General features: G+C 41.0%; 1 protein-coding gene across 7 annotated transcripts in view; it reads left to right on the forward strand.

Moving 5' to 3' along the window:
• BNC2 (basonuclin 2) overlaps positions 1-26,746 on the forward strand; it is a 485,381-nt gene that overhangs the window by 100,881 nt on the left and 357,754 nt on the right. The window lies entirely within an intron of this gene.

A 26,746-nucleotide genomic window follows, 5' to 3' on the forward strand; every position in this document is an offset into this window, starting at 1 on the left:
ATTGCCTTTTTTTCTAAAACATTTACATGTTTATATGTTTATTATTTCCTCATTTTGTGAGTAATTGTTGTTCATTTAAAAACCAGGAAACTTCAGAAAAGAGAGGAATAGGGAGAAGATAAAATTCAATTGTAATCCACTTACTTGCTGTGGCCATTGTGGTTTATGGTTTTCTAGACTTTATTCTTTGCAAAAACACATGTATGTGCCCATAGTTTTTGAAAAAGAAGTTGGATGGTGCTGTATGTTCAATTACTTTTTCCGCTTGCCAGTGGGGGTGCTTGTCAGTGTTGTTATTATGCATGTGTACAGATTTGCATGTGTACAAGTTATTACGCATGTGTACATCAAGAATGCCCTTGTAGGGGAGTACCATGATGACTGTCACCAGTCCTCTTTGAATGGACATTTAGGTTGTATCTTAACTTTGGGTCATTATAAACAGTGCTGGCTTTGATTTTGAAGTCACGACAATTCTGATAAGCTTTTTACCTCCTGAGTTAACAGTAATTTCCTTGAGGTTTAGTGCTCTTAATTTGGTGCTTGTGTTCTAGTTTCTTCATATCCCTACTTCCATTTACCTTAACAAAATGGTGTATCTTTGCTTTGGCACATACTGCTGTCATATCTGAGCTGTAACTTTTTAATAATTAATACTTCATATTGGTTAACATCTCTTTCCATTTTGGCATGGATCCTTACAATAAAATTCATGAATTCATTTCCGTTATATTTTCCATTACCTTATCTAACGTTGGGGTTTATTTAAATACCTCATTTTATTGATCTGAAAGAGAGTGCGTGTGTGTGTGTATGTGTTCAGTCACAGAGTTGTGTCTGACTCTTTGTGACCCCATGGATTGAAGCCCACTAGCTCCTCAGTCTTTGGGGTCTTCCAGGCAAGAATACTAGAGTGGGTTTCCATTTTCTCATCCAGGGGGTCTTCCTAGCCCAGGGATTGAACTTGTATCTCCTGCATTGGCAGGTGGATTCTTTACCACTGAGCCACCTGGAAAGCCCAAAGTGAGCACTTGCTTTCTTCCAAATAAAAGATTGAGTGGAGTGGTTTGTATTGAGCAGTACAATCAAAAGACACATATTTATAGTAAATTAACTGTTGCCCTAAACTGGGATATTCTTAAGGTAATTTTTCATCCTGTATTGTTTTCCTCCTTTTAGGTCTGTTTTGTGTGTGTGTGTGTGTGTGTGTGTATAGCCAGTTGATTATGTCCTTAAGCATTAGCCATTTTAAATAATTTTAATATGACGCTTTGTAAATTGTTGAAGTAAAAGTTGTTAGTTGCTCAGTCGTGTCCAACTCTTTGCGACCCCGTGGACTGTATCCCACCAGGCTTGCCTGTCCATGGGATTTCCTAGGCAAGAATACTGGACTGGGTAGCCATTCCCTTCTCCCGGGGATCTTCCTGACCCAGAGATTGAACCTGCATTGCAGGCAGATTCTTTACCATCTGAGTCAACAGGGAATTCCGAATCATATCGTATATTCAAGAGCCCTGGTTGTTAAACTGGAGAACGCATCTGAGCCACATGGTGGTCTCTTTCATCACAGACTGCTGGGCCTTCCCCCCAGGTTTTCTGACTCTGTGCATCACATACACAGCCTGAGAACCAGCCTTTCTAATAAGTCCCCAGGTGATGCCGATGCTGCTGGTCCTGAGACTGTTCTTTGAGGATGGAACATAGAAATAATTTTTGTATTATCTATACTCTTTGTAATTATCTATAGTCTTTTTCTCTTTATGCCAGTACACATGGCATATATAACTGAGCACGTTTTAGTAGAACCGTCTGTTGTTTCAAAAGGAAACAAAACCCCTTGTTGGCAAAATACAGAAGGATTACTGGATACAGAGCTGTAGCCTGGTGTGAGTGAGACCAGTAGGCGAGGCATCCAGAGTCCTAGACCTGGATTCTGTGGGCTGTAGTTTCCTTGAGTCTTACACAGTCTTGGTTCACTTGTAGGAAAAAAAGTGATTGCTGCTAAATTTCTCCTGTCCCTTCACCTCCTGAATGTGCAGGCAAATCCTCAAAGTGTTTTTTAACCAGGTTCACAATGTCGGTTCAGTTCAGTTCAGTCGCTCAGTCATGTCTGACTCTTTGTGACCCCATGGACTGTAGCACGCCAAGCCTCCCTGTCCACCACCAGCTCCTGGAGCCTACTCAAACTCATGTCCATTGAGTGATGTCCATGGTAATGCCATCGAACCATCTCATCCTCTGTCGTCCCCTTCTCCTCCCGCCTTCAATCGTTCCCAGCATCAGGGTCTTTTCAAATGAGTCAGTTCTTCATATCAGGTAGCCTAAGGATTGGAGTTTCAGCATTAGCACCAGTCCTTCCAACGAATATTCAGGATTGATTTCCTTTAGGATGGACTGGTTGGATAGCCTTACTGTCCATGGGGCTCTCAAGAGTCTTCTCCAACACCACAGTTCAAGAGCATCAATTCTTTGGTGCTCAGCTTTCGTTACAGTCCAACTCTCAGATCCATACATGACTATTAGAAGAACCATAGCTTTGACTTTGTTGGCAATGTCTCTGCTTTTTAATATGCTGTCTATGTTGGTCATAGCTTTTCTTCCAAGGAGCAAGTGTCTTTTAATTACACTGCTGCAATCACCATCGCAGTGATTTTGTGCCCAAGAAAATAAAGTCCGTCACTGTGCCCATTGTTTCCTCATCTATATGCCATGAAGTGATGGGACTGGACACCATGATCTTCATTTTTTGAATGTTGAGTTTTAAGCCAACTTTTTCTCTCTCCTCTTTCACTTTCATCAAGAGACTCTTTAGTTCTTCTTTGCTTCCTGCCATAAGGGTGATGTCATCTGCATATCTGAGGTTATTGATATTTCTCCTGGCAATCTTGATTCCAGCTTGTGCTTCATCCAGTCCAGCATGTCAGATATCTCAATTAAGAAATGCTTATCTGTTTTTAATAAATGTTCAAAGTTGCTTTAATAGAGGCATTATTTTAAGGTTTGGATGAGTTAATACCTTGAAATCAAATACTTCAAATGACTTTGAGAACAGAGCTTCAGGCAAGTGATGGTCTATATGTCAGGTCTTCAAGAATATAAGGTTGAAGAATTGAGACACATGTAACCAATGTTCATTAGGACATGGAAGCGACCTAGATGTCCATCGGCAGATGAATGGATAAGGCAGTAGTGGTACATATACACAATAGAATATTACTCAGCCATAAAAAGGAACACATTTGAGTCAGTTCTATTGAGATGGGTGCATCTGGAGCCTATCATACAGAGTGAACTAAGTCAGAAAGATAAAGACAAATACTGTATATTAACATATATGTGGAATTTAGAAAGATGATACTGATGATCCTACATGCAGGGCAGCAAAGGAGACATAGATGTGAAGAACAGACTTTTGGACTCAGTGGGAGAAGGCGAGGGTGGCATAATTTGAGGGAATAGCATTTAAACATATACATTACCATATGTAAAATAGATGACCAGTGCAAGCTCGATGCATGGAGCGGGGCACCCAAAGTTGGTGCTCTGGGACAACCCAGAGCAATAGGGAGGAGGAAGGGACATTCAGGATGGGGGGTACACATGTATACCTATGGCTGATTCGTGTTGATGTATGGCAAAAGCCATCACAATATTATAAAGTAATTATCCTCCTATTAAAAGAAATAAATTTTAAAAACGAATAGAAGGCTAAGCCTAGAAGAAAGGAGGAGGTGAGAGAAATTTTAAAATAATGGGGATTGAAATGGATTCATTGGATCCAGAGTTATTCAGTGTGTAATTCTCTGGTTCCTTCTTGGCTATAACTAGTAGTGGTTACACTTAGGAGCATTTAGTGGCAATTTTGCATTTGAAGTTCTTTCTACCTGTTAGCTGAGATGGGGGAGTTGTATATGGCCTTTTCTGGCAGGCACAGTATTTGTATTTGGATAGAAAGGATAAACTATTTGAAAAAGCACAAGAGGATCACTTGGCACGTAGGTGAGTGAAATGTGAGGCTACAGCCTCATGTGGCAGCTGATAAGAACAGAGTTCAGAATAAGATGAACAGGAGGTTTCCGCTAAGCATTTCAGCCTCTCATGTTTGGACTTGGTAAAAAGGTGGCTGGCTGATTTCAGCCAGAGATGCTTCACTTACATTGCAGAGACGAGTCTCTGGTCCTCTAAGCCTGTCACCGTCAGTTGGAATTCAAAAAGTTTTTAGAAAGCCTTTTTGACCCATTACTGTGTTCTCTCTCGTCCCTTGTTTTTGATGGCGTGACATGTGTGGTCGTCTTTTCTTGTCAGCAGTTGGGAGAAAAATTTCAACAGGGTGAGAAACCTGAAGGCACAGAAAATGTTTGCCTGAAGTGTTCCCATGTGGGCAGTAGACATGGGCATGTGCTGAAAGAGAGCAGGCAGAAAGGCTTTTTGTTGAGAATGACAGGTAGGTAGGATGACCAAAGTTTAGCTTAAATCCTTTCATTGATATTGGAATGTCATCAACCTTCATATGACACTGCCATGTTCAACTGTGTGATCTGGAGAGCTGTAGCTTGTACTGCTGTGGTGAGTGCGTGTGTGTGTGTACAGTGTAAACATTTTATGAACTGCAGTGTCTGAGCCATCCGTCTGTCTGGGCAGGAATCTCCCTTGATAGTAAAAAGAACAGCAATCAGGACAGAATTGGTCAATGCGGCATGTCTAATGGTGGGAAGATATTTGAAGGACTCACTGTAGACACAATAGTCTCTCTAAATAGCCTCTTTGCACCCGGAGTCTTATTGCAAACAGGTTCATTAAGGAGAGACATTCTGACACACAGCATCACAGTAATGAAAGTAGCTCTGTTTTTCTAATATTGTATCTTGCCACTTCAGTTATGCTGCTAGTACAAGATTTCCCTTGTGTTGTTGTATATTTCTCCAGAAAAAGAATCAGTCTTCATAGAATATACAATTATTTTGTACAGGAATGTATAACTCATACCTAAGATCCAGTTCTCCCTGTTTATGTGCACTAGTACAAAAATAATTGGCAAACACATCTTCCAGACCAAAAGATTCCAGCACCTTCAATTTGTTGGGCTGGAAGATGTTGAACTGGAGTTATAATAAACTTTAAAAAAATGTGTAATGTTCAAAATGGATTTGTGATCAATCATAAAAGAAAAAAAAATATTAGCACAGTTTCCCATGAGGTGTAATTTTTTTTTCCTAGGGTTTTAGCCAACTCCAGCATAGTATCTGTTCAAAGAGAAGGAAAATGCAAAAGGTTTTCATCCACCCAGCTTTACATATAACTCCAATATGATGACTTAAGCTATTGGATTTTCTGCCTGTTAATGTACAGCATGAACATTATGAACATGGAAAAAAAAAGGTTATATTGGTTTAAAAGTGGATATGGAAAATTTAATGTGCTCAAGTGGGAACAATGGCATATTAAAAAAAAACACTCATGACACAGATCTAATAATTCACTTGCCCCTGTAGGAGAAAGGGTATCAGCTCTGATGCTGGCTCATAGTTTATTTTTATATACACCCTTGGTCCCTGCAGTATACCCCGTGTGTGGGTTCCAGAGAAAAGAAAGAAAATAACCTGTAGGGAAATCAGCCTTGGAAACCTTTCATTAAATACATTGTGCTCTGTATTGTGTCGTTCACAGAATCTTCAAGAAATAAAGAAGGGAAAAATCTCTTATCAGTCTGCATGTGCGAAATATTATATTTGAATACTATCATTTGTTTTAAGATTAAGGCCGAGGCTGCAAACATATTAGTTATTATTCACTTACATCTGGTAGATAGTGTAACAGGGATTTTAAAAATTCTTTTTTTTCCATTTCTAGTCCCCATCCTTCTTTCTGCCTCCCTCTTCCCCCACAGACAATGGCAGAGATACCACTTAAACTTAAAATGATTCTGGCTGCAGTATTTTCACATGCGAAATGTTACCTCCTTATAGAGGACCGGGGTGGTGAGGATAATAAACTTCAGTGTTAAAATTCTTGCTGAAGTTTTATCTGTCATTTGACAAAAGATGCATTTCTAGGGAAAATTGAAGAAAGTGTTAAATATATCCTTTCATGAGAAAAATATACACTGTAGAGGTGTTAACTGTGAAGAGTGACACCTTTATCAAGTTGAGTGTCCTTTGGAGTGAGGCTTTGTCTTGTCATTATAGTTCATGTACGGCTGTTGGTGGGCCTTTAAAAATCTGTAAACGTCTTATCTTTTTTGCTGACTATTCATGCAGGATACGCGAGGCAGGCCAACTGTGACACATATTCTGCCCATGCTTGTAGCTGTCTCCTGGATGAAAACGAACACGCATTTTAGACCTAAACCTTGGGTGCCATATAACAGTATTTAGCGAGCTTCTGGGATAGCAGATCCTAGGAGTTGATCTCAGATCAGAAGCACTTTGTCCTCCACAGTCTGTTGGAAGATTTCTTATTTCAGAAGTAGCTTGTGTTGAAAAATCTCTTAAGTATAGAGCATCATCAGCACCAGGGTTTTCTCAGCATCACAACGAGCTTCTGTGTCCAGGAAGCTCTTTTCACGTGACAGTGGTAAAAGGTCCTGGGGACCGAGTGCATATCATGAGGCAGGCATTCTGTGAGATGCTTTGTATGAATCATCATCTGGTCTTCACATGAAGCTGCTGACATGGCGGCTGCCTCTCTTCCTTTTGCAGATGAGGAAACCGTGTTGCTAATAAGGGACAGTGCTGGGTTTTTTCAGATCTAAGCCTGCTCCTGTTGCCAAGGTCATAGCCTTTACCATTATCTGAAATCACGTCCTAAGCTGTGTGGCCGTGCTCCACTCCTCTCTCCCTTGGCTCTCAGGCCCGTATAGTGACTGTCTCCTGTCCTTTGGGTTTATCATCGACCCTGCCACCTACTAGCCAGTGCCTCTGTTGGCCCTTTCCCTGTCAGTGAAATCAGAGAGTGGTCCCCTTATTTAGCCTGGTTGAAGCACACACACATGTTATTTATTGGTCATCCTCTTTAAGCCAGGTGCTGTGCTAGAACCTCGAGTCCAGCAGGGACATGGACAGATGTGGTCCCTGACCCCCCGAAGCTTGCAGGCCTGTGGGCGTGTCAGGACACTGAAACGCTGTACAGAATTACTTAGTTATGTGCTGCCTGTCTCAACCATACATAGATGTTAAACTGACTTCAAGTTAAAGCTACCCATCTAAACAGATATTGGACTTTTCCTATGGGTCATACTCAAAGAAACCTTGCTTTCCCTGGCATCACTTGGATGCAAAACTGTTTGCCTAAATCCTCTTCTGTTGTTCCCCTGCAGTGGTTGCTGAAGAATCAGACACCTGAGGGTTTGCCTCCTGTCTCTTTCTCAGCCTGCCCACTTCTCTCCTCACTTGCACTGTCTCCCTGTGCTTCCAGTCCTGTTTGTTAATATTTATTTGTTTGGCTGCACTGGGTCATAGTTGCTGCCCGAGAGATCTTCACTGCCCTGTAGCATGTAGGATCTTAATTCCCTGACCAGGGATCAAACCTGAGTTCCCTGCATTGCAAGGTGGACTCTTAACTACTGGGCTGCCAGGGAAGTCCCACCCTCATTTCTTAGTGTTCTGCTTGCCACCATTCTCTAAGGTTTCAAATCCTAAATCAACCCCTCCTTCAAATCCTAGCTCAGTCTTCACTACTTCAAGTCACACTCCTCTTGTGATGTTCTTTTAAAACATGAATCCCGATTTTACATTTATCTTTGCTGTGTGGACAATCTTGTTTTCTCCAACTAGACTGAAAGTTCCCTCAGAGGAGGGACTTTGTCTCTCTAATATCTATCCCAGGCACAAGTCTGTTTTCAAACAGTGAATTAAGATGGAATTTTTTCCCTCTTCTTCTTCTGTAACAGTGCTCTCAGCTCTAATATTTGTTTTATTCTACCTACATGTCCAATAGACCAATTGAACCAAAGAGTAAACATATCTTCCCAACTCTGCATTTCCTCCTTTTCTCTAATTCTTCAAAATTTTTTTATTTTATTGAAGTATAGTTGATTTACAATATTGTGTTAGTTTTTGCTATATAGCAAAGTGATTCAGTTATGTATATACATACATATATGTATATATATATTCTTGTTTGTATTCTTTTCCATTCTGGCTTATCACAGGATACTGAATATAGTTCCCTGGGCTGTACAGTAGGACCTTGTTGCTTATCTGTTCTCTAATATTAAAAGTGCGTGCATGCATGCTAAGTCACAGTTGTGTCCACCTCTTTGTGACCAGGCTTCTCTGTGTATCTGATAATCCCTAACTAGTCCATCCCTCTCTAATTCTTAATGTCTCCATTGTTTTCATCAAACTAGAGAGCCTCAGTTCCTCCCACTTCCTCCTGCCCTCCCCTGTCTTGTGTAGGATGACCTCGTCAGAGGAAGATTCCCCAGGATTTCTCATCACTTCTATACCTTCCCTGTTACCTCTGGGTGTGAGCTCTGATTTCCTTGCTAAAATAACATAACTGATCTTTTCACCTCCTGCCCTAAATGAGTAATCCTGCCAAAACACAGATCTGCCCGTGGCAGGTCTTAAAAGTCTTTGCTGGTGAAATGATACCATGTCTGGGATTTACTTTAAAATTATCCAGCGGAGGAGGGAGGTTAAGGGGATTAGGTGAGTGCAGGTGAAAGAAGACTGACCCAGCACTGCTCATTGTTGAAGTTGGTGGTGTGGTTCACGGGGGCTTGTTACACTATTTGCATTTGTATATGTTTGAAAACATAAATAATAAAATTTAAAAATAGAACACTGCAAACTTAGGGTGTGCACCATATAAACTCTGACCTCCTTGGCAGAGTGCACGATGCTCTCATGGTCCCTCCCCTGTGGCTCCTTTGGCCTCTCATCTCCCTCAACTCTGGTGGCTGACTATTCTGCAGTCGTTACTCTGCACTTGTCCCTGCTCTCAGCATTGATCTCTCAAAGGGCTCAGCTCTACTTCTCTCTGGCCCACTTTGTTAGCCTGATTGGGATCTTCTCCCCTGTCCTTTTGATGGACCATACTTAGAGCCCAGGGTTATTTCATTAGTAGCTCAGCTTGTAAAGAATCTGCTTACAATTCAGGAGACGACAGTTCAGTTCCTGGGTTGGGAAGATTCCCTGGAGGAGGGATTGGCTACCCACTCCAGTATTCTTGGGCTTCCCTGGTGTTTCAGACAGTAAAGAATCCACCTGCAGTGCAGGAGACCTGGGCTGGGAAGATCCGCTGGAGAAGGGAATGGCTACCCACTCCAGTATTCTGGCCTGGAGAATTCCATGGACTACAGTCCATGAGGTGGAAAAGAATCAGACAACCCTGAACGACTTTCACTTTCTTCTGGAGCCCATCAAGTTCTTACTTTGTGCATAGTCTAGCCCTTTCCTCACTGAGGACTGCCCCAACCAAGAAGATCTCCACTTCCCCGCCTCCAATTTTCAGTTCAGTGAATGTTCATTACATGCCCATTGAGTGTCAGGCAGCTAATGGATATTTGAGATTAAATCAAATAGTTACTTCTGGCTTGTAATATGGAGAGAACCCACCTGCCAGCATTTTGGGCTAAGTTTGGCAGTGGTTTCCATCCGTCCTCTTCACTCACAGACCATCCCAGACTTCTCCAGGAATAAGGTACATATTATGAAGAGATGCATAGGTAAACTGTGCTATACAAATGCAAGGTTCAGTTCAGTTCAGTCGCTCAGTCGTGTCTGACTCTTCACGACGCCATGAACCACAGCATGCCAGGCCTCCCTGTCCATCAGCAACTCCCGGAATTCACCCAAACTCATGTGCATCGAGTCGCTGATGCCATCCAACCATCTCATCCTCTGTTGTCCCCTTCTCTTCCTGCCCTCAATCTTTCCCAGCATCAGGGTCTTTTCAAATGAGTCAGCTCTTCTCATCAGGTGGCCAAAGTATTGGAGTTTCAGCTTCAGCATTAGTCCTTCCAGTGAACACCCAGGACTGATCTCCTTTAGGATGGACTGGTTGTATCTCCTTGCAGTCCAAGGGACTCTTAAGAGTCTTCTCCAATACCACAGTTCAAAAGCATCAAGTCTTCGGCAGTCAGCTTTCTTTCTAGTGCAATTCTCACATCCATACATGACCACTGGTAAAGCCATAGCCTTGACTAGATGGACCTTTGTTGGCAAAGTAATGTCTCTGCTTTTTAATATGCTGTCTAGATTGGTCATAACTTTCCTTCCAAGGAGTAAGCGTCAAATGCAAGGTAGCCAAATACTATTAGCACCTGAAGATAAATCCCTTTGCTCAGCTTTTTGTCTCTTTTTAAAGGTGACTTTTAAAACTGTCAGGCTCTGCATTTATATTTAAGAAGTCTCCCTCCCTCCCCTGATCCACTGTAGAAGCAGGATTGGGAAGCTGTTTTTGCGGGAGGACACAGCCAGCCTTCTGCCAGAGCCCATCCAAAGGTCCTTCCACTGGGCTCTAATGTGAGCAGAAAAGTAATCCTATCCCTAGCCTTTATAATGTATCTTCACTTATTTCTGGGCACTTGATTGCTTCAAACACCAGTAGGACTCTTGAGCCCAGAGGTAAAAGTAGAAAAGGTATAAAGGATTTGAGAAATGAACCCGGTTTTGTGGCTTAGAGAAATAAAAGACCAAGGTATGAGTTAATCCCTGTTCGCAAACACATGAAATAATTTTACCTGGAAGGTGGTACCAGCTGTTAGCCATTTGAGTGAAAACAAACAAAAGGACTTAGGTTGCAGCTGGAGGGATTTTAGGTAGACATTTTTCGTTAAGTGGGTTCCCATCCCAGTAAATTGTTGATTAAGGTCCAGTATGGAGGGCAGTAAGGTGGATTTGAGGAATTTCAGCATCCTCAAAATCAGGCTTCATGATTACAAAATCAGCAGCTGTGAATGCCCTTTGTGCCCAGAGCTGCAGAGGTAGGGTTCCCCTCATTCCTCACACCTTCCCCCAAGTTGAAAGAAATTAGCTTCAATTAAAGAAAATAGTGATGGATGGCTACAGAGATAAATATGATACATTGCACAGGGAAACTGCATTAAAAGAACATTAAATTTGGGACAGAAAGCACTGAAGGTGAAAAAATTCACAGTTAAGGTTGAAAAGTGATATCCTTTACATCTCTGCTAATGTGTCGACCTAACAGGACACATTAAGAAATTATGAGGGTGCTCTGTTGTGCTAAGAAGTTTTTCGACTTGACAAACTCAGCTTAATCCATGGTTTCATTGCCCAGCTTTAAGTAAGGCGTTGTCCATGAATGATTATAGCCCATGGGAAAAAAACCTGTTACTTTTACCGGGAGAATTTTGCTGTTTGTTTAAATATTAAGTTTTGGAGGGGGCCAGGTGGTGATTCTGGGACTCTTTGCATTTCAATACCCGAGCATATTTTAGTTTTTCTTAAGTCAGTAATATTTTTGAAAGGCACTAGTTTTATTTTTTTAACTAAAATATTAGTAATAACTTGATAATAGTTTAATGTTGAATGTTATATTTTTGTATATTTTTGAAAGCAAAATTTAGCTTTTATTCTTTGTTCCAAGGGTGAGTTTCTGCTGCTGAAGAGTAGATCTGAAATTTCATGTGTACTTTAAGAAAATTGTTGCCTTATGGGGCCCATTTTCAGGATCAAATCCAGTCACATTTTTAATTTGTACAATCACATCGTAATACTAGAAATCCTCCTTAAAGTTTTTATCTCATAAGATCTATTTGTTTACTGTGTTTTTTTGGTGTGTGTATATATACATGTGTGTTCCTCATATCAGGGACAAAAATCTCTCAAATGGATCTGAATGTAGACTATAACTGGAGTAAATATGTATAGTAGAACTTGCATAATACAAAAGTTAATTCTTAAGTTTTTTTTGTTTTTGTTTTTTTGAGTTCAAGGAGTTCTTTATTGACCATAAGCTTATTTGTGCTGCTGCTGAGTCGCTTCAGTCGTGTCCGACTCTGTGAGACCCCATAGACGGCAGCCCACCAGGCTCCCCCGTCCCTGGGATTCTCCAGGCAAGAACACTGGAGTGGCTTGCCATTGCCTTCTCCAGTGAATGAAAGTGAAAAGTGAAAGTGAAGTCGCTCAGTTGTGTCCGACTCTCAGCGACCCCATGGACTGCAGCCCACCAGGCTCCTCCGTCCATGGGATTTTCCAGGCAAGAGTGCCGGAGTGGGGTGCCATTGCCTTCTCCATTATTTGTGAAAGGGTACAGTGAAAATTAACCTATTTCTGAAATCACTGAGCCGTGAAGAACAAATCAAACTTAACAAATTTAGATGCCAAATGTTACTATTGTGTCTTTAAAGCAGAAAGAGAATTTTTTTTAATTTATTAAGGAAAATAATTTTAAGCATATACAGGTAAATGAAATCACCAACTTGTATACTTCTACAGTAATAACATAGATGGGTTAAGAGTGTCCTGTTGGTGGGACTTGCTCAGTGGTCCAGCGGCTAAGACTCAGTGCTCACGGTGCAGGGGGTTGGGTTTGATCTCCCGTCAGGGAACTAGATCCCACGTGCTGCCACCAAGATCTTGCATGCCGCAGCCGAAGATCCCGCATGCCAGAAGGTAAAAAGATGATGTGTTTCAACTAAGACCTGGTGCAGCCAAATAAATAAAATGAAAAAAAAAAAATCATATTAGTCATTTAAGGAAGGAAATCCAAGCCACAATTATTATAGAAGTTTTCTATTTTTGTTATATTAAGGGTGAGTCTTATAAAGGAGTTTATGAAATTGCCCTAAGTGCAGTGGTTATTAGCCAACAGAATTTATTGCATACTGACCTAGGTAATATTAATTTGGACGCATGGCAGGAATATACTCATGGCCTAATCACAGATTTTAGGTTGAGCTTCCTCCTAGATCAATGAGTTTGTGCTTCCAATTAATTAAAGAAAAAGTTCAGGAGGCCAAAAATTTCGAGAGTGAGCGAGGGAGGTGAAATTTAGGTCACTTTTTTCTGGTTGTTATTCTGGGACTCCATGCACAGTCTGTTTCTTAGTACAGAAAAATGACATCTGTAAGCCCATTTGGAGTTTTAAATGTAATATAAATGTAGTGCATCATCATAAGTATGCAAACACATTTTAAAACAGGGTATTGTATGGAAGTAATTACTGGCAGTGAGTGAGCTACACACCCCAAAGAATGGGTTGGGGCCAAAAAATGAAAGATTTCTAAATAGAATTACTTTCATGTGGGTGGGAAAGAGAGCAAGGTTAACTTTTATTAGGGACCAATCCCAGCTCTTAGTTTAATTCTGATCACATACTTGGTAACCCAAATAAATAAGTAATAAAGAGATTTCACGTTAGGATGAGGTTATTTTTTTCCCCTTGGTACAGTCTTCCAGTGGGGAGTTACTGTTTTAAGGCAGGAGGGTATGCCATACACGAACTTGAACATGGCCAAATGCATGGACAGCTCTGCGCTCTCAAACTTTGGGCCTTGTAATGGTTAATGATGTTGTGACACAATACTTGATCATTCTTTAGCTGGGTATGTAGTGTTCATCTTTCACAGATTTAATAGGATGTAGGAAGGTTTGTATCATCTGGAAATAACAGGCTCTGTAGTTTTCTCCCCTTCTCAATCACCACGGAGAAGACCCTGTTAATAGGGTCTCTTTCCTTTCCCTTTCATCCTGTATATTTTGTTTATTCTGCAGTGTCACATAATATCATCCTTATTTCAAGGCAACTTTGCATTGTAATATTTGCCCAGGAAGTGGGGGTTGGATCTTAAAAGTTGAGGGGGAGAAAATTGCTGTCTATGGAAATTATTCTTTATATGATTTCTGACAGATTCTTTGGAGCCCTTTGGATGCCATCGATACCAATTTCAAATACACTTCTTCCCTCAAACCAGTGTCACTATAACCCCCGAAGTGTTAGTCACCCAGTCGTGTCCAACTCTTTGTGACCCCACGGACTGTAGCCTGCCAGGCTCCTCTGTCCATGGGATTCTCCAGGCAAGAACACTGGAGTGGGTTGCCATTGCCTTCTCCAGGGGATCTTCCTGACCCAGGAACTGAACCCTGGTCTTCTGCATTGCAGGCAGATTCTTTACTGTCTGAGCCACCAGGGAAGCCCATTATCCCCAAACCAGAGAGTTATTTTGGGTTAGACTTCACTGAGCAGCCATCCCCCAGCCCCTTAACTGTTATCAGGACACAGTATTGATGAGTGAGGCTTGGTCAAGTTACTTAACCTTTCTTCCTTGATTTTCTATCATGTTGACTGGAAATGATTATATCTGCCTTTGATCTCATAGAGATGCTTCAATCCATTAAAGTTATTAAGCACTTTAAGTAAGGTATAAAACAGTAGATGCAAGGCATCTTCATGACTGTTACCATAACTGTTACCTTAGTTACAGTGTCATATACAAAGGGGAGCTTTCCGAATGCTAAGTAGTTAAGTCTCAGGATGAGCTCTCTGGACTCAGTGGTTGATAGCGAACTTTAAGAGGTCGGGTTACCTATGTCCCTACTTTGGAGGCCAGGCTCTGTTCCTCCCAGCTTCTGTAAATTTGGGGGGCAAAAAGCAAATGACAAAACCAAGAACACAAAATTGAAAAAGAAAATTGAAGAGGCACTGGGAGATGTGTGTGGTCCACCTCCTGTTCTTCCCCAGCAGCTGCTCTTGGTGCTGAGCCTCCTAAAGGCTCCTTTGGTACCTGTCCTGATTGTTCATCTCTCCTTACTGCGGAACGTGTGTTCAGGAGTTTTAAAGTGGATTGTGGGCTTTGAGTCATCCCCATTTACAAGTTTCATTTTCTTTGTTTTTTTTTCCCTGAAATCCTCTTTCTCTGAGAAAGAGAAAAAACGTTGAGGATGGAGTAGGTGAAGGTCTTTGAATGTGTTTGGTTAGTGTTCAAGGGCACTTGTGCAAGATGCCTGTTTTCTAGATTGCAGCCCCCTCTAGCATCTTGTTTTGAAGACTTCCTCCCTCACATCTCATATAACATTCCAGAAGGAGTTGCACTTCTGTATGGCCTTGGATGGCACCAGCTTGAGGAGGTCCGTGAGAACGTGAAAGATCAACCCTCACCTCCTAGAGTGAAGGATTTGCTCTCCGGAGCTCTTTTGCTCTCCCAAGTGTCACTTTTCTAAAATAACTGACTCTGTCCTTTGTCCTTAACTTTCAGAAATGACCATCACCACATGTTCTTACTTTTAAAGTTTTGATACTGTGATTTATTTTGTGTTTATTCTCTTGCTTCATCTACATGTAGCTTGGTGGCATGTCCAGTTGGGTCAGCTACAAAGCATCAGTCCCTCAGACACCTTAGCTTGTAGTTGATGAAGTACAAAAGAGTTGTGATATGGTCTGAAGTATAAGATATTTATGTTCGTCAAAAAGAGTGTGTGAGGCAGACTTAGGGAATGAAGTATGGTTACTAAGGAGGAAGAATGAGGGGAAGGGATAGTTAGGGAGTTTGGAATAGAAATGTACAGACTGCTGTATTTAAAATGGATAACCAACAGAGACCTACTGTATAGCACAGGGAACTCTGCTCAGTGTTATGAGGCAGCCTTCCCCCCTAGTTTGGGGAAGAAGGGGTACATGGCTGAGTCCCTTCACTGTTCTCCTGAAGCTATCACAACATTGTTAATTTCCTACGCTTCAATACAAAGTAAAAAGTTTAGAAAGACTCTGTGAAGAAGCCTACAGAAACAATTACAAGTACTGAAGAATTAAGAAGCTCTAAATATGGATTGGTAAAAAGAAATTAATTCAACATTTTTTAACCTTTCTTAAGTAGCTAGAATCCTAAAGTTGCAAGTAAGTTGCTTTTAAATATGACTCGAGTGATATGATTTTCTAAGTCTCCCCTGCCTCTCAAGTATTAAGGTCTAACAGTGGATTTTCTGGTATTGATTTGTGTGGAAACTCTTAGATGAGATCATAGTTTTGTATTTAAAGATCACTGTTTTGGGGGTGAAGAGGGGAAGGATACAATTACATGAAGTTGAGATTGTTGTGGAAAATCAAGGACATATGGTTGCATTGGTATAATATTGGTTTTTCAGAATCAAGAGTAACACAAGTGAAATTACCTCTTAAATGGCGGCTATTGCTACCTCGTATACCTGAAGTATGTTTTTCCTTTAATACACATGTGTGCAGCTTGTGGAGTGTGGGTCAGGGCTAACAAATATTTTTTTATTTAATGTTCTTATGTTTTTTGAACAGATACTGGAGCACCAACTGTTTCTCCCTTGTCTTTCTCTCCTTCTCCCCACATTTCTTGTCAACAATTTTATATTCTGTTATGATTCAGTTATTCAATACAGTGTCATTATTCAACACAGAATAATATATTCTGCATTACAGATGGCTTCTTCACCATCTGAGCCACCAGGATAGCTCAAATAAATAGATGAATAAAATAAGTAATATAAAAATAAACTTTTCCCCTATTGAGAATGCATGATTTAGACCCCAAACTTGGATGTATTAGAGCCCCAACAGAATTTAAAGCCGTTTGCCATGCCACTGTCTCCTTTGTGGTTAGATACATCTCCTGGGGCATTCACAAATGACCTAAAAGGATTTTTGTGATTTCCTTTTTTTTTCATTTCCTGAGGGGTCAAATTGGGTCAACCTTGGAGGTACCCAGAACCAGTGGGGCAGTGGAAATGGATGAGCATGAAACAGAAGCCAGCTATGTGCTTATAAGAAATTCCTAGTATTTGTGTTCTTGTAATTGATAGACAGAGTTGGATTTATCTTGGGTTGGGCTGTTTCTCGGAGAAGGAGATGGCACCCCACTCCAGTACTCTTGCCTGGAAAATCCCATGGACGGAGGAGCTGCAGTCCATGAGGTCGTGAAGAGTCGGACACGACTGAGCGACTTCACTTTCAATTTTCACTTTCATGCATTGGAGAAGGAAATGGCAACCCACTCCAGTGTTCTTGCCTGGAGAATCGCAGGGACGGGGAGCCTGGTGGGCTGCCGTCTATGGGGTCGCACAGAGTCGGACACAACTGAAGCGACTTAGCAGCAGCAGGGCTGTTTCTCAACCTTTTTTTTTCACTATCAGGGCCTAAGCAGCTTTTTAGACATTTTGTCCTAATCATTGTCTACCCCCACAAACCTGCCATTAAATCCTAAGGATTAAGATTTTGTTGAATAGAGTTGAGCTTCCGAAGACCACAGGTAACTGTAATATCAAAAATAAATAAATGTGTGACTTGACCTATGATCTGTGTGTTAGTCACTCAGTCGTGTCCAACTCTTTGCGACTCCATGGACTGTAGCCCTCCAGGTTCCTGTGTCCATGGAATTCTCCAGGCAAGAATACTAAAGAGAGTAAGCTTCCCTTCTCCAGGAGATCTTCCTGACCCAGGGATGGACCCTGGGTCTCCTGCATTACATATGGATTCTTTATCATCTGAGCCACCAGAGTAGCTCAGATAAATAGAAGAATAAAGTAAGTAATATAAAAATAAGTTTTCCCCTGATTGAGAATGCATGATTTAGATCTCAAACTTGAATGTATTTAGTTAAGTTCAGTTCAGTCGCTCAATCGTGTCCAACTCTTTGTGACCCCATGAATTGCAGCACGCCAGTCCTCCCTGTCAGTTTTATTGAAATATAGTTGACATCTAGCATATAAGTTTAAGGTCTCTGTGTGATGATTTGATACATGTATGTATTGTGAAATGATTACTACAGTAGGGCCAGCTAACACTTCCATCCCTTCACATAATTACCTTTTTTTGGTTGAAGATGCAAAAATTATTCAACAATTTGTCTATTTACTTTCCAGCCAATAGTGAGTACATTTTCTGCAAGTCACTAGTGAGTGCAGTTGTAGTTCTTCGGTAATTACTAGTCATCTTGAGAGGTTACATAGCCTTTGCCTTTGACACCTTAGTTTTCATATGAAGATGGTCACTTAGCACCATGCCTAGATGAGTGTTGTTAGGAAACTTGTGTCCCGTTTTCCCCCACGGGTTGTGGGAATGGATGGGTTTGCAGCTGGTAGCTATCACAGATTTTTTACATTATAAAATTAATACATTCTTATTGCAAATAAAAATCAGAAAATTCTTAGCTCATAAGAGTTTCTCTAAGAATTGAGCCGCTCTTTGATATTTACATACTTCTAGCTCTAAATGTGACAGAGGTATGCTCTCACAGATTTAAAATATGTAATAATAAAACTAAATTATGTATAAATTGCATGATTATGAATGAAGGTTCTCTTAAAAATTTATTTTCAACCAGTATTTAGTATTCCTCTTTTTTCTTCTTATGCATTGTGAAGGACATTAATACTGATTGACGTTGAAAATGGCCAGTCATTTTCTGTTTGAAACCTTACATTTTAACAAAATGGTAAGTTTTCAGAGATTAAGAAATTGGAAAAAAATCTGTTTGGTGGTTTTTCTATCCCTGAAGTCTTAAAAGTAACCATGTATGCTTTTCTTAAAGTCATTTCTAATATATACTACAGAAAACATACTACCCTTGAATACAACAGCTTCAGGTGTGATACTTAAAGGTTCCTCTCTGAACAAAACTTTTCATAATGAAGTATAAAATGTTAAAAAGCAATTAACTAAATAAGTCTCAATTCCAATTACTAAGATTTTTGCATGAAAATCACATTTTCCTTCTTATTGAAGTATGAGATTCAAGCCAGCTGTTGCAGTGGTAACCTGTAATCCATTTCTGTACATTGCTTTTTGGTGTGAACTGAAACTGTTATCATGAAGTTAAGTGTTATAACCCACTTTAAGATGAATTAGTTTCCTGGAGGTTATCACAGATAAAATCAGAACATATTCCCTCTGGAATCTATGTTTATTGCAAAAACATACACTTTGACCTTAGAATATTTTCCTCTTTCATTTAAATGAAAGAAAAGTTAAATAGTAATTTTTAAAAAAAGGTTTAAGTCTTACATCTGTGAATTTAAGTAAAGTTAATAGATTCTTCATAGATTTTGATTGTGAAAATAAGATTGATACATGGTTCCTTATGTGTTACGTGTTAATTGCTCACTCATGTCTGACTCTCTGTGACCCCATGGATTGTAGCCCCGCACGCTACTCTGTCCATGGATTTTCCAGGGAAGAATACTGGAGTGGGTTATACATTCCCTTTTCCAGGGTATCTTCCCAACCCAATCTCCTGCATTGCAGGTGGATTCTTTATTTACCATATGAGCCACCAGAGATGCCATTAATTCTCATTTCAGTTCAGTCACTTAGTCATGTCCGACTCTTTGCGACCCCATGGACTGCAGCATGCCAGGCTTCCCTGTCCATCATCAACTCCGGAGCTTACTCAAACTCATGTCCACTGAATTGGTGATGCGATCCAAACATCTCATCCTCTGTCATCCCCTTCTCCTTCTGCCTTCAATCTTTCCCAGCAAAGGGTCTTTTCAAATGACTCAGCTTTTCACATCAGGTAGCCAAAGGATTGGCGTTTCAGCTTCAGCATCAGTCCTTCCAATGAATATTCAGGACTGATTCTTAGGATGGACTGGTTGAATTTCCTTGCAGTCCATGTTACTCTCAAGAGTCTTCTCCAACACCACAGTTCAAGAGCATCAATTTTTCAGCGCTCAGCTTTCTTTATAGTTCAACTCTCACATCCATACACGACCACTGGAAAAACCATAACTTTGACTAGATGGACCTTTGTTGGCAAAGTAATGTCTCTGCTTTTTAATATGCTGTCTAGGTAGGTCATAACTTTTCTTCCAAGGAGCACATGTCTTTTAATTTCATGGCTGCAGTCACCATCTGCAGTGATTTTGGAGCCCAAGAAAATAAAGTCTGTCACTGTTTGCATTGTTTCCCCATCTATTTCCCATGAAGTGATGGGACTGGATGCCGTAATCTTCGTTTTCTGAATGTTGAGTTTTAAGTCAACTTTTTCACTCTCCTCTTTCACTTTAATCAAGAGGCTTTTTAGTTCTTCTTCGCTTTCTGCTGTAAGCGTGGTGTCATCTGCATATCTGAGGTTATTGATATTTCTCCCAGTAATCTTGATTCCAGCTTGGGCTTCATCCAGTCCAGCATTTCTCATGATGTACTCTTTATATAAGTTAAATAAGCAGGATGACAGTATACAGCCTTGACATACTCCTTTCCTGATTTGGAGCCAGTCTGTTATTCCATGACCAGTTCCAATTGTTACTTCTTAACCTGTATACAGATTTCTCAGGAGGCAGGTCAGGTGGTCTGGTATTCCCATCTCTTTAAGACTTTTCCACAGTTTGTTGTGGTCCACACAGTCAAAGGCTTTGGCATAGTCAATGAAGCAAGAGGAGATATTTTTCTGAACTCTAACTTTTTTGATGATCCGGTGGATGTTCACAATTTGATATCTGGTTCCTTTGCCTTTTCTAAATCCACCTTGAACATGTGGAAGTTCACGGTTCACGTACTGTTGAAGCCTCGCTTGGAGAATTGTGAGCACTGCTTTGCTAGTGTGTGAGATGAGTGCAATTGTGCAGTAGTTTGAACATTCTTCGACATTGCCTTTCTTTGGGATTGGAATGAAGTCTGACCTTTTGTAGTCTTGTGGCCACTGCTGAGTTTTCCCAATTTGCTTGCATATGGAGTGCAGCACTTTCACAGCATCATCTTTTAGAATTTGAAATACCTCAACTGGAATTCCATCACCTCCACTAGCTTTGTTCGTAGTGATGCTTCCCAAGGCCCATTTGACTTTGCATTCCAGGATGTCTGGCTTTAGGTGAGTGATCATACCATTGTGGTTATCTGGGTCATGAAGATATTTTTTGTATAGCTCTTGTGTGTCTTCTTGCCACCTCTTCTTAGTATCTTCTGCTTCTGTTAGGTCCATACTATTTCTGCCGTTTATTGAGCCTATCTTTGCATGAAATTTTCCTTGGTATCTCTAATTTTCTTGAAAAGATCTCTGTTCTTTCTTTATTTTCTTCTATGCCTTTACATTGATCACTGAGGAAGGCTTCCTTATCTCTCCTTGTTATTCTTTGGAACTCTGCATTCAAATGGGTATATCTTCCTTTTCTCCTTCGCTTTTCACTTCTGTTCTTTTCACAGCTATTTGTAAGGACTCTTCAGACAAGCATTTTACCTTTTTGCATTTTTTTTCTTGGGGATGATCTTGATCACTGTCTCCTGTACAGTGTCACGAACCTCAGTCCATAGTTCTTCAGGCACTCTGTCTATCAGATCTAATCTCTTGAATCTATGTGTCACTTCCACTGTATAATCGTAAAGGATTTGATTTAGGTCATATCTGAATGGTCTAGTGGTTTTCCCTACTTTCTTCAATTTAAGTCTGAATTTGGCAATAAGGAGTTCATGATCTGAGCTACAGTCAGCTCCTGGTCTTGTTTTTGTTGACTGTATAGAGCTTCTCCATCTTTGGCTGCAAAGAATATAATCGATCTGATTTCAGTATTGACCATTTGGTGATATCCATGTGTAGAGTCTTCTCTTGTGTTGTTTGAAGAGGGTGTTTGCTATGACCAGTGCATTCTCTTGGCAAAACCCTATTAGCCTTTGTCGTGCTTCATTCTGTATTCCAAGGCCAAATTTGCCTGTTGCTCCAGGTATTTCTTGACTTCCTACCTTTGCATTCCAGTCCCCTATAATGAAAAGGACATCTTTTTTGGATGTTAGTTCTAGAAGGTCTTGTAGATCTTCATAGAACTGTTCAACTTCAGGTTCCTCAGCATTGCTGGTTGGGGCATAGACTTGGATTACTGTGATATTGAATGGTTTTCCTTGGAAATGAATAGAGATCATTGTGTCGGTTTTGAGATCCAAGTACTGCATTTCAGACTCTTTTGTTGACTGTGATGTCTACCCCATTTCTTCTAAGGGATTCTTGTCCACAGTAGTAGATATAATGGTCATCTGAGTTAAATTCACCCATTCCAGTCCATTTTAGTTCGCTGATTCCTTAAATGTTGACGTTCACTCTTGCCATCTCTTGTTTGACCACTTCCAATTTGCCTTGACTCATGGATGTAACATCCCAGGTTCTTATGCAATATTGCTCTTTACAGCCACTTCCAGTTTGCCTTGACTCATGGATGTAACATCCCAGGTTCCTGTGCAATACTGCTCTTTACAGCATTGGACTCTATTTCCATCACTGGTCACATCCAGAACTGGGTGGTGTTTTTACTTTGGCTCCGTCTTTTCATTCTTTCTGGTTATTTCTCCACTGATCTCCAGTAGCATTTTGGGCACCTTCCGACCTGGGAGTTCATCTTTCAGTGTCCTGTCCTTTTGCCTTTTCATACTGTTCATGGGGTTCTCAAGGCAAGAATACTGAAGTGGTTTGCCATTCCCTTCTCCAGTGGACCACATTGTGTCACAACTCTCCACCATGACCTGTCTGTCTTGGGTGGCCCTATGCTGCATGGCTCATAGTTTGATTGAGTTATACAATGTGATCAGATTGGTTAGTTTTCTGTGATTGTGGTTTTCATTCTGTCTGCCCTCTGATGGAGAAGGATAAGAGGCTTGTGGAAACTTCCTGATTGGGGAGACTGACTGAGGATGAAACTGGGTCTTGTTCAGATGGTCATTAATTCTCAGGTGAGAAATATTAACCTGAAAATTTTGCAACCTTTTTTTGTAAAATAAAAGCAGAATAATGCTTCCCCAGTCACATCCAGCTCTTAAAAACTTGTGACTATGTTACTTAATACAAGGGATTTTGCAGATATGATTAAGGTTAAATAATCTTTCCTTGAGATGAGGCGAGAACAACCGATTATCCAGGTGGACTCAATTTAATCATGTGACTCATTAAAGAACCTTTCTCAGCTGTGGTCAGAGAGACATGACTGGAAGAAAGGTTGGAGAGCTTCAGCATGGCTGGTTTGGAGATGGAACAAGGGGACCCCATGCCAAGGAAATATAGGCAGCCTTTAGAAGCTGAAAAAAGCCAGGAGATAGATCTTCTCAAACCTCCTGAATGGAATGCGTCTCTGCTAGCACCTTGATTTTAGTCCAGTGAGACCTGTGTTGGACTGCTGAGCAGCAGAACAGTAAGATAATTTACGTTTTAAGTCACTGAGATTGTGGTAATTTATTATGGCTACTGTAGAAAACTGGTACTCCTTGCTTTGTGTTCGTAATTTGTTCAATAAAATGATTATTGAAATCTAAAACTATGAAGGAACAAAAGGGATCTGGTAAGATGTCAAGTATTTAGTATTTTATAGGATTTCCTTATATATGGATTGGTACAATTCATTTGCTGTTAAATCACAGAACAAGTTCACTTTGGCCTTGGATTGTGATTTTTTTTTCTTTCCAGTGTTACTGTCATACTAGGAACATAGTAGGCATTCAATAAAGATTGAAAGAAGTTTAAGTTATGCGGCCAAGCTCTGCATTGCTCTTGTTAGCAGTGGAGTTTGGAGAAAGTGGCTTGAGGAAACTTAGGAACATAGATGCTTACGTTAGGTGTGAAAAGTGTCCACAAGCTTTTGACGAATCTCACAAGTATAAGTCTGTTATGTTTGACGGTTGTCGAGGAATTGCTCAAGGCTTATTGGACTCGGACCCCAGGGTATAACTGAGTTCATCTGTGTCTTGATAAGCTATGGGTACTAGTGGTCGCCGAAGAGTGGTGGTGATGGGAAGCCTTAATCTTTCAGACAGTGTTTTGCTTTGTGATTAGTTGAAAAAGGACAAGCCTTCGATATATTGTACCATACAGCAAGAGATTTAAAATCACAGTAAAGCTATACAACAAAACTTTAAATCCCGCTTGAGTTTTTTTCCACTTTGCCTGGCTAGTAAGTTGGGAATATTCAATCAGAAATATTTGTTGAATCTGTTTGTATGAGGCACTGAGGTTATAGGTGTAAACACACTTTGCGTTTCTGTTTTTGGGCTTCCCTGGTGGCTCGGCTGGTAAAGAATCCGCCTGCAATGTGGGAGACCTGGGTTTGATCCCTGCATTGGGTAGATCCCCTGGAGAAGGGAAAGGCTACCCACTCCAGTATTCTGGCCTGGAGAATTCCTTGGGGTCACAAAGAGTCGGACACGACTGAGCCACTTTGGCTTCACTTCATATGGGTGTAAAGAACTCTTGCCGTCATAGTGCTTCTTGCCCCAGAGGGAAGATAGAAATTAAGTAGTTTCAAGTGCTGAGAGGAAGTACGGGATGCTGTTGGAGTGGATGATAACATACTCTAGTCCAGGGAAAGATGCCATCTCTGAGGGCAAGGGGAGGCTCAGGAAAGGAGAAACAGAAAGGGCTTCATGTTATGTAATGTTGTATGTCACATATACCTCAAAAAAGATGGCAGTCTCTACAGGGATAGTAGCCACAGGAATGGAGAGAGATGGTCCAGAGATAATGTATTTGAGAGATATACTGGAAGCTATTTGGAGGTTGCATAGCTCAACTATAGCTCAAAAGGTTGCATAGGTGTCAGAGGAGGAGGAGGGAGTGGTTGGGGAAATAAAATAATCCTGCCAACAAAAAGACACTTTTTATCCACATAGAATAGAGAAAAAAAGAACCCAATTTATTATTGAGTAGAAATTCACAGATGTGTGTAGAATAACATAAAAGTGACTGTAAAGTTGGGACCAATCTCACAGTTTAAGGTAATGTCTCATCTCGTTGAGAGATAAAAGGCTTCCCCCTGTGACAGTCTTCTGCACATCTCATGAGCTAATCCTGGAGGTTTGTTTTCACACATCAAGGTGATTTGGCAGGTGACCTCGGTGTTCTCCGCACTGTGAAAACTCGAGTCTGGGCATACTTCCTAGAGAGGTTTATCTTTGTTCTAAAATTTAGAGTGTGTGTGTGCTAAGTCGCTTCAGTTGTGTCTGAATCTGTGCGACGCTATGGACTGCAACATGCCAGTCCCTGGAATTCTCTGTCATGGAATTTTCCAGGCAAGAATACTGGAGTGGGTTGCCTCTGCCCTCCTCCAGGGCATCTTCACAATCCATGGATGGAACCCATGGCTCTTATGTCTCCTACATTAGCAGGTGTTTTCTTTACCACTAAAGCCACCCGGGAAGCCGGAAGGTTAGAGAAGGAAGGATAAAATAGGTTTTTGTTTTTGTTTTTTTTTCCCCTTCATAAGTGGAGAAAATTATTTTCCAAGCTACTCAGTGGCCAATGGTGTCATTTACTGAGGTGGGTGGTTCTGGAGAAGGAGCATATTAGCGGGTCACAGAGCCACACAAATAATCTAATAGGAGTCTAATAGGAACTGCTGGGTGTGAAGTTCCTATTAGACCTTACCCTGGAGGTGACATGTACACCTTGAATGCATTTGTGGTGTAGAAGAGTGATACAGGCTGAGGCTGTGGGTTTGGTGGCTCTGAGCAGTCAGCTGGTATGTCAAGTCTCGGAGTAGACTGGCTTGTCTTGGGAGATGGAAAGTGGGGTGGGGAAGGAAGAGAGAAATCATGCCATTGTTTGCATAATAATGGAGTTGACATCAGTAGTGACCCTTGATAACTAGTACTGAAGATATAGTCATAGTCATGATCAACATTTCATTTTTTTGATTCCTTTTCCTGGGCAATGTAGCTGGAAACTTAGGTCCCACACTCCGGTATGGTAGACCGTTGCTTTCTGTACTCTGTACAGTCTCCTCCATCTCCTGTATCTTCCCTTGACTCCTTTCCCTGCACCTGTGCTTCTTCTCTACCCTCTCCTTTTGGGTCTGGCTATCTTTTCATGCTGTCTTGATCTCTCTCTCTGTCTGAACTTTTGCTTATTTGGAAGTATTTCATGTTTCCACTTGTAACTTATCGATGTTTATATTCCCCTTCTCAGAGTCAGGTGTTCCTTCACTGGTTTATTTATTTGGTCTGGCATGTGCCAGCTTTTGAGGCAATAGCACAGATGGGATGCTTGCCTCTGAGTGTGGACGAGATGCAGAGAATGGCTGTGTGGCTGGAAGTGGAGGTGAGGAAGAAATATCTTGCTGGGAAGAGATCCATGACAGTGGGGCCCACTGTCTCCAACTATTTCTTGAGTAGATGCACTTAATAATGATCTTAGTGAAGCAGTTGCTATGCATTGAAAAGGGAATGGTTTTTTACTTTTGTACTTAAATTGAAGGCAAACTGGAAAATGAAATTCAGGGGGAAAAAGACCCTTCCATTCATATTTGCAAAAGATCTTTTGATCTAGGTTAAAATAGAGACCATCTTTACCCTTATATTGTACTGGACAACTCAGTTTGCATGTTGGTTGAGATGGGGGCAGCTTTGCTAAATCATGTATGGATAAATCCTACAGTTGCTGGGAAAGGCCGAGGTTCCTTACTCAGAAACACTTTTGCCTCCTGGAGGTTTGGCACGCAGAAAAAGGACAGGTGGAAGTGGTGTTCGGGGACATCTTTTCATTTTATGAAGCGAAGTGGCTGTGAACTAAAGTATAAACACAAACAGGAGAGTGAGCAGTGATGACTTGGACAAAGATTTTACCAACTGGCTGTGTGAAATATTTGGTAGACGAACCACTTTACTGGGTTTGTCTCAAGACAGTATTTCTGTTGTGAGAGTGTTGGTGAATAATGCCCCCTTCCCTAGAGGCAGGGGGAAGTGGTCATAGGCTGAGAGCGGGCACGTGAGGCCCGTCGCTTTGCTGGAGTTCATCTTGGCTGGAGCCACACCGACACCTTAGTTGTGACAGAGGTCCTGAGTGTCTGCACTTTGACAGATGGAGGCCTGGGAGAACTGAGTGAGGGAGGGACTTTTGGAGTGATTC

This window comes from Bos indicus x Bos taurus, chromosome 8, assembly GCF_003369695.1.
Source record: "Bos indicus x Bos taurus breed Angus x Brahman F1 hybrid chromosome 8, Bos_hybrid_MaternalHap_v2.0, whole genome shotgun sequence".
NCBI lineage: Eukaryota > Metazoa > Chordata > Mammalia > Artiodactyla > Bovidae > Bos > Bos indicus x Bos taurus.